We start from the raw sequence: 9588 nt of genomic DNA on the forward strand, positions 1-9588 counted from the left end.
ATAGTTATAGTTTTCCTTAGTTATGATAAAAGATAAAGTAGATATAAATATTGTAACTGTAATTGTTGCTTGATACCTGTTTTGCTAATGTAATTTAACTCTGTTAAAGTTAAAACCTTCCTTTTTATTTAAACAGAAAAGGGGAGGTGATGAGGGATTCACTTTTGTATGCTAATGTATGTTAATAAGAAGCTGTTTCAGTCAGTGGCTTAACAGAATAGAGCTTGGCAGGAAAAACTAAACTGAATGCTGGAAAAAAGAAAGCAGAATCAGTGAGAAGCCATTGTGGTCCCACTGGAGACAGACGCTGGAACTTTACCAGGTAAACCATAGACTTGCAATACACAGATTAATAGAAATGGATTAAATTAAGATGTAAGAGTTAGCCAATAAGAAGTTAGAGTTAATGGGCCAAGCAGTTAATTGATACAGCTTCGGTGTGATGATTTTGGGCCTGAGCAGCAGGGAAATAACTAGAAGCCGCCTACAAAACTCCTTGGCCCTTGCTTTGTTCCACCATGGTTTGTACTAAGATTGAAGACCTTTCATTTTGATGGTGAGGTAAGTAAGTGGGCTCATGGACTTATCAAATGCGTGTTTTGTTGTTTATAGTTTCATGCTTGTCTTTTAAATTAGATTCAACATATCTTATCCCACATTTTTATACTGCATCTCACCTAATCCTCACAAGGCTTTCAAGACTGTCTCATTGTCCATACTTGCCATGTAAGAAAATAAAGATTCAGGGGTTGGAGAAATGGCTCAGTGGTTACAAGAGATTGCTGTTTCTCCAAAGGACATGAGTTTGGATTCTAGCACCTACATCAGATGGCCCACAACTGCTCATAACTCCAGCCCCAAGGACTCTATGCCTTCTCCTGGACTGCATGGGTATCTTTACAAAGGTGGTATATACACATAGAGGAATACCCACCCATACACATATATAAAAATAAAAGTACATATTAAAAAAGAACTGGGTGGTAGTGCCACATGCCTTTAATTGCCTGGTCTACAAAGCACATTTCAGAGAAGTCAGGGCTACACAAAGACCCCTCTCTCAAGGTTCAGAGACATGATTCTTCCTAGGTTAGTTCATTTTTTGGAGTTGAGTCTGGTCTTCCACAGTAGGTCAGGCAGTCGTGGCGCATGCTTTTAATTCCAGCACTCGGGAAATAGAGACAGGAGGATACCTGTGAGTTCAAGGCCAGCCTGTTCTGCAGAGAGAGTTCCAGGACAGGCTTCAAAACTACAGAGAAACTCTGTCTCTAAAAATAAAAGAAGAGTAGTTTTAGTGACAAATATAGACAATTTATTCTATTTAAAAAAATAAAAATCCAACAAAAATAATATTGAAAAATGTTAATGTATACCAGCCTGATGGCTCATAACTGTAGCTCCAGCACCGAGGAGATGAGGGCAGGAGGATAGAACAAGACCCTGTCTCTAAACAAACAAGCAAATTAATAAATAACAAATAATAAAGACCCAAAATAACAATAAAAACAGTTCTAGCATTTCTGAGTTGTGTTAATCATATGGTTTAGTAACTAGAAAAATGGGCCTATTTCTAAGATTGTTTCATATCCGTTTTTCACGTCTATTATACAAGTTATTTTTATAGTTTACTGCCCTATGCAGTAATGTCTGAACACATAATACGGCCTCACAGTGCTGTGCATATCATGACTCTTTCAAATATGTTTAAATTTGCAATAAAAATAAACAAATATAGACAAGCCATGCACAGCTAGAAATTTATGATCTCACTCAGCCACAATCATTAGTATGTCTTGAAACCAAGTCAAGGGGCAGGGAAAGAAGGGGGAGGAGAGAGAGAGGGGGGGAGAGAGAGAACTTTCTGGGGAGTCTTGGAATTGTAGTTCATTGATAGAATATGTCCATCAACAATTCTTAGAGTCACAGAAAATAAGCAAATAAATAAATCTACATACAATAAACATGGGATGGTTGCCTTAAATAAATAAATACATGCATGCATACATAGTATTAGCTGTGGTGGCTTAAGAATGCAATCCTAATCAGTGGTGCAGGTGACACAAAAGGATCATGACCTTGAGTCCAGTCTGGGCTGTATAGAAAAAGCCTTTTTCAAAATACATCAACTTTAAGAGTAAATGTCACTTGTGAGATGCATGTAAGCTGAAAAGATATTTAACCCTTTTTCTTTTTAAAACTGGCTAACTTGTTATTATGAACTGAAGTTGCCCCTACCTATGAAGATTCAGGACATATCACTTCTATCAATTATATGTTATTGGACAGACAAATGATTGGCTGATTAAAACTTTGTGAGTGTGGGAGAGTTGGAATACTGATGATCGAGAGACAAAATTATCTTAGGCTATCCTACCGGGTATCAATACCCAAGCTCTGTAATCAAATAGCATCTAAAACCAAAGCAGAACCAGAGTTGTTCACTCCCAGGTAACCTGCCCACCTGATGCTCCCATCAGCGTATTTGGAAAATTCATTGACTCGGGACTGTTTTGTTCTTACTGTTGCTGTGTGGCTACAAGAGTACATGTAACCCGTTCCACAGTGGGGCACGCCATTCGGCATACTGAATCTGTGTTCCCAGGCCAGGGTCACTCACGCGTGGCTTAGAACCAGCTATCTCTCATTTGCTTGGATTTACATAGACATGATATGAGTAAGTAGTCTTGAGGTTTACAACAGCCTCAGGATTGTCCTACAGGATAATTAAGCTGCAAACAAAATAGTTAACATTGTCTATACAGACTGTGAGATTCTCAAAGTCAAACAAAGTAAATATGGTCCCTCCCACTGTTCCCAGTGTGTTTGGCATAGACCTCAGATAAGGGTTACTCCCCCCCCCCACACATCCTTTTCTTGCCTGCCTTCCTCCCTGCTTCTTCTTCCTTCTCTTTCTTTCTGTCTTTTCCTTCCTTTTTTCTTCTTTTTTCTTCCTTTTTTCCTTCCTTCCTTCCTTCCTTTTTTTTCTGCCTTTCTGTCTGTCTTCCTTCCTCTTCACCCCTTCATCCTTTCTTTCTTTTTGAAGCTGTGTCTCATTATTTACTTAGCCTGGACTAACTTTGAACTCCCAATCTTCCAGCTCTCTGAGTTCTGGAACTATAGGCATGTGCCTCCACACCACCTAACAATATAGCTCAATATGGGTTTAGTTTAGATTTTATTTTTCAAATTAGCCAGTCTCTGTGTGGTTGCTCATGACTATAATGCCAGTACTTGGGAAGCTGAGGCAGGAGGATTGTTGTCAAGAGTTTGAGGTTGGCTGGGCTACATAACACATTTGAGACTAGCCTGAACCATATCTCAAAAATCAAAACAAAACAAAACAAATACAGGTTAAGTTGCTAAACATGTATACATATGCTTCATAACATAGTATCCAACCCAGTTGATGTTTCCTTATATGGGCGGTGTTTTTTTTATTTACTTAGCTACTGGAAAATTATAAATAAACACAGCATTGTGTGTTTGAAAAAAAGGAAAGTTTGTCTTCAACAATATCAAAAGAAGCATGTCCTTCCACCTATCTCGGCATCCAGTTACCTGAGGGTGCCACAGTTGTAAATATTTACAAACTTTTCCACACACATAGATCTGTATACTGGTCTTTTAAAAAACATAAACAAGGGTCTGGTCTGTTTTCTTCAGCCCTCATAAGAACTGCTAACATCTCTCTGGGCAGTGGTAGCAAATGCCTTTAATCCCAGCATTTAGGAGGGAGAGGTAGGTGTATCTCTCTGAGTTTAAGACCAACCTGGTCTACAGAGTGGGTTTCAGGACAACCAGAGCTATACAGAGAAACCTTAAAAGAAAACAGTATATATAATATATGCTATATATGTATATATGTATGATTTAATGTAATATATATGCTGATAAGCTCTGGATTCAATTGAGAGACCCTGTCTAAATGAAGGAGGTGGAAAACAGGAAATACCCTCAATGTCAACTTTAGGCCTCCACACACATACATATACTACTGTGCAAACGTGTGGGCTCACACGGACGTGAACGCACATCATACAAACACACAGAAAGTGGTAAAGCATAGTAAATAACTCTAGCATGGTAGGGTATAACTATTTTACTATTTTTTTTCTAATTCTGGTTTTGTTTTGTTTGAAGACAGGGTGTAACTACCATTCTGGATAGACTCTGACTCTGCTCCTCAGGCTTCAAGCCTCCTAAGTGTTGGGATTACAAACTTGGCCCAGCAAGCCCAGCGGAGGAATTTTAGAGTGTAGGTCTTTCTAGTGCGCAGGCTTCAAATCAAAGCAGCCAGGTGTCCTTTATATTCATGTTCCCCAATGACACATCCATTCTACCTACCCTCTGGCTCCCTCCCATCCCACTGAAGTAGATTTAAGACGAACAATATTCTTACCAAGTTCAACAATCACCTGAACAGAAAGACAGAGTGGAATTTGCTGTGGAATTGTCTTCTTAAAAAACTTTTTTTCTTCTGATCTCCTAATTGGATGAATTCATCAGGCTACTACTTGAACAAATAATACACTATTTAAGCTTGTCCCGACAGTGGAGACACATGCCTTTAATCCCAGCACTTGGGAGGCAGAGGTATGTGTATTTCTGTGAATTCGAGGCCAGTTTGGTCTAGAAAGAGTGCCAGGACACATTACAAAGCTACACAGAGAAACCCTGTCTTGAAAAACCAATAAATAAACAGACAGACAGACAGACAGACAGACAAACTTGTTCCAAGCTCCATTCCATAGTGACTCACTAGAGAAAAAAAATTTTTCTATGCAGCCTTGTGCTTTTTCGGGCCTAAAAAGTTTAGCTCTAGGAGAAGTTGCCATTTTGCCTGTGGGGGACAACAAATATCCTATTGAGTTGAGAGTTAAGACCCCCTCCTGGCTCTTTGGGGCTCAAGATACCCTTGAGTTAACAGACTAAGAGAAAGGAGCAACTCTTAGGAGGTGTGATTGATCCAGTTTACCAGGGGGCCATTGGCTTGTTCTCCACAACAGAGGTAAGAAAGAGCATGTCTAGCATCCCGTGGTGTCACCATGACCTGTGATTAAAGTCTCTGGTAAACAACAACCAATCCAGGCTGGATGTTAAATAACCAAGATCCTTCAAGAATGAAAGCATGGGCCACCCCTCCAGGTAAAGAGCCACTGGTGTGCTTGCTGAGGCTGGAGGGAAGAAAAGAAATGGGTAGAAAAAGATGTTATAAATACCAGCGAAGGCCACATAACCAACTGCAGAAATGAGAGTTATATTTAACCTGTGTGTCTTGGTTCTATTTGCTAGGAATATACTTGTGCATACACTAAGTAGATATCCATGGTTTTATTTAAGTGTAACATCAATTAAGATAATATAAAATGTCAAGGGTAGTGAATCTTTATTATCATATTTAAATTATGGGATGTTAGAAGATGAAACAGTCTTCAAAGGATATTGCTTCCCAAGCTCTTTGGAGCCCAGAGGATTCTTTTCCAAGTTTACAATGTTGGTCATTAAAGCTGTAAGATTCGACATTTTCTTTGTTGTATTTGATGACTTGTAGTAATTTTTCTCATTCAAGATAGGAATGTAGCTGGGCGGTGGTGGCACATGCCTTTAATCCCAGCACTCCGGGAGGCAGAGGCAGGAGGATCTTTGTGAGTTCCAGGCCAGCCTGGTCTACAAGAGCTAGTTCCAGGACAGGCACCAAAAACTACCAAGAAACCCTGTCTCGAAAATCAAAAAAAAAGAAGAAGAAGAAGAAGAAGAAGAAGAAGAAGAAGAAGAAGAAGAAGAAGAAGAAGAAGAAGAAGAAGAAGAAGAAGAAGAAGAAGAAGAAAAGAATGTCTGCTTGGTTCTGTTCCTTTAGAGAACCCTGACCAAGTCAAACTATGGTACCAGGAACATGGGATACAGTTGTAGTTGAGTTGACGGTGATAGCCAATCACATCAGATTGAGAAGTTGAGCTCCCACCAATCACTGCCTATGTCAGGGATAAAAGAGAGGCCATTCTGGCAAATGTGTTCACTAGCCTGGTCTGGATTCTGGTATACCTTCTCACAAAAAATACTTTTGGTTTGTTCATGCATTCTTTAGTTCAACACCTAGGTTATTTTTTTTTTCAAACAGTATGGCTCAAGTCTAGCCAGTAAGACATGAATTGAAAGTTTTGACTTTTTCTGATTGTTTTAAAGCTTCCAAAAGCAGAACTAAAGTGGAAAAACTGAGCTTTGAAGAGGGGACAGGTGCATTGCAGAGATGTCAACCTTTGACCTACAAGGCCTTTGAACCTAGTCTAGCAATTGATTACCTTCTGAGGTCTTGTTATATAAGAATGGATTCCTGTTTGGACTTCTATATTCAGGTACTTAGTTATATCCCAAAGCTTAAGTACTCTGAACTAGAATTTCAGAATATACATTAGCATATTTAAGAATCTGAAAATGACCTGAGAATATTGCATAAATTTGTTTAGGTAGCCTTTTCTCCTGTACTAGACATTAGCATCCCAAGGAACTATGATTTCCCTATACGCTTACTTTTCAGAACGTCATTCCTAGACCTGTAACACATATGGCTTCTGGAAGCTTGTCAAAAAAATTTTTTTTCTAACAGATTTATTTATTATGTATACAATGTTCTGTCTGCATGTGTGCCTACATGCCAGAAGAGGGCACCAGATCTCATTACAGATGGTTGTGAGCCACCATGTGGTTTCTGGGAATTGAACTCAGGACCTCTGGAAGGAAAGTCAGTGCTCTTAACCTCTGAGCCATCTCTCCAGCCCAGCTTGTCAGAATTTTTGAGGCAGTGAATACTGTTCCAGGCTGGCTCTCACTATCTCACTGTATGGCCCAGGTTTACTTCAAACCCACAATCCAATGGCCTCTAGCTCCTGAGTGCTGGAATTATAGGTGTGTATAACCCTGCAAGCAACCCTGAGAGAACCCTAATGCAAAACACACAAAACAAGGCTATGCAGAGAATAAAATGAAGGTTAAAAAGGTAATCTAGTTTACTGACCCTTAATTCCATATGTTATAGCAGGTTTACAGCTTCCGCTCCACAGTAGAGTGACCTTGGGCCAGCTGCTAAAGTCTGTTTTATAGATGAGATAACTAAGGCTTGGAGACGTTAGCAGCTGGCTCAAGGTCACTCTGCCTGGTGTGGAGCGGAAGCTGTAAACCTGCTATAACAGATGGTATTAAGGGCCAGTTAGCTAGATCACCTTTTTAACCTTCATTTTATTCTCTGCATAGCCTTGTTTTGTGTGTTTTGCATTAGGGGTCTCTCAGCCTGCGATGATTCCCCAAATATTCCAGGCATACAACAGTCCACATTGCCATCAAGTAAATCATAGCACTTTATTCCAAATGCTCCATTCAAAAGCTCTGTCTCCCATAGAAGCCAAGCAGAGATCACAATGGCGGCACAGCCCAGAAAGCCGGCATTTTAAAACAGCCAGTTTTTTCCTGTTGCTGAGTCAGGACAATTTTTTTTGCGGCACGCAACCCACAAACAGCAAAAAGCTGTCTTAAATTTTTCTCTCTCTCCTTTTTAAGCCCTCTCAGGTTTTACGTAGTAATGGAGTTCATTACTACGTTGGGTGCCACTCTCTTGTAATAGGAGCAGCGGGCCGCCACCCGGCTAGCTTTACCCGAAATAATCACAGGGAAACTGTATTCTTTTACACACTGCTTGGCCCATTAGCTCTAGCCTCTTACTGGCTAATTCTCACATCTTGCTTTAACCCATTTATAATAATCTGTGTAGCCCATGAGGTGGCTTACCAGGGAGGATCTTAACCTGCGTCTGTGTCGGGTGGGAGAATCATGGCGACTGCCTGACTCGGCTTCTTTCTCCCAGCATTCTGTTCTGTATACTCCGCCTACCTAATTTTCTGTCCCATTAAAGGGCCAAGGCAGTCTATTTAACCAATAAAATTAACACAAAACAGAAGACTCTCCCCCATCACTTCGAAGTGTCTCTAATGCCACCCTACCTCCACCCCCATGTCAGGACCCTGTTTTACATCATACAACCACGAAGGCACACATTTCTCCTTTCTACTTCATACTTTTGAAAACATTTATTTTCTATTTTTTTGAGGATTTTCAGCAGCCAGGTTTGAATATGAAGCCATCAGGATTCCAGTGGGGACTTTTCATTTCCAGGGGTGACATCATCCAAACTCTGCATTAAATGAAATGTATCCGAAGTATGCAGGAATTGAACCGGGGAAATGGGATGGAAATGAGTCAAAATCCAAAGATAATGTTCTTAAAGAAACCAATTAGTCAGAAATCTAAGCAGTGGAGATAAAGGGGATGGGATTAGGGAAATGGGGTAATCACAGAGGGAAACCAAGGTACAAAATAAATATTAGGATTGTTACTGTCTTCCATCATCTCTTGCCTTTTGGGCTTATTTCTTTAGGTGATCGAGTGCAACCCGAGAGCTTCTCGATCCCTTCCCCTTTGTTTCATTGATGTGGTTACCAAGGAGATGATTGGAAAGAACATTGATGAGCAGTGTCTTTCTACACAGGAGCAACCCATCATCCCTTCTGACTATGTTGACATTAAGGTAGCATTTTACAATATGTGTCATTTTGTGAGCAGAAGTGAAATGAAGGGGACCATTTGCCACAATTTTTTTTTGACTTAATGGCCCTGCTGAGCTGATGACCATCTTCCTTTCAAAACGTCCGGAGAGGGCTGGAGAGATGGCTCAGAGGTTAAGAGCACTGACTGCTCTTCCAGAGGTCCTGAGTTCAATTCCCAGCAACCACATGATGGCTCACAGACATCTATGAGATCTGGTGCCCTCTTCTGGCATGCAGGCATACATGGAAAGAATGTTGTACACATAATAAATAAATAAATCTTTAAAAAAAAAACGTCCGGAGATTGTACTGCAAGCAACCTCACGTGACCTATTTGTTTTTGCAGAAACATTGATAGCCATCAAGGATAACATTACTTCAAAATCAGCTAGCTAAGTGGATTATAGGCCATAAAACATTGACTTTGCATTTTAACTTTTAGATCTGTGACCGGCTCTAGGGACATTTACACTAATAAGTTTTAGAACCTTCGTGTACAGTGCTGGTGTTCTATGCTTGCCCATCAGTTGGTACAATTTACACCAAGTTTAGCACATATGTCCTTAGCAAGGACATCATGCATACAAATATCCACATTCAACAACTTGGACACTAGGAGAGTTCTGAATTGTACCTTCAGACTCGTTAGAGCCCAGTACTTGTAATAAAGATTGTCATCAGGTCAGTGACCCAATTCCAAAAATTCATCCTCATTCCATCCAAGAGTTGACTATGGGTCTTGTTGCAGAACACTCGCCCCCTCACGCACTTCTTTCTTGCAGTTGACTTTTCCAATGATTTCTCCTATAACTAGCCTTTCTCCTCAGCCAGAGGCCAGAATGAAGGCAGAGGAACAGATGGATGACTGCCTTTGTCATGTTTCTCTTGCCTTTTCCTGTCAGGTTATGTGGTACAGTTCTGACTGACAGTCGGGAAGCTGGAAACCAAAGGGGCCACTGTATTAAGGACTGTTGCAATGTGTTTGCATGTTAGG

This window comes from Microtus pennsylvanicus, chromosome 9 (assembly GCF_037038515.1).
Source record: "Microtus pennsylvanicus isolate mMicPen1 chromosome 9, mMicPen1.hap1, whole genome shotgun sequence".
Taxonomy (NCBI): domain Eukaryota; kingdom Metazoa; phylum Chordata; class Mammalia; order Rodentia; family Cricetidae; genus Microtus; species Microtus pennsylvanicus.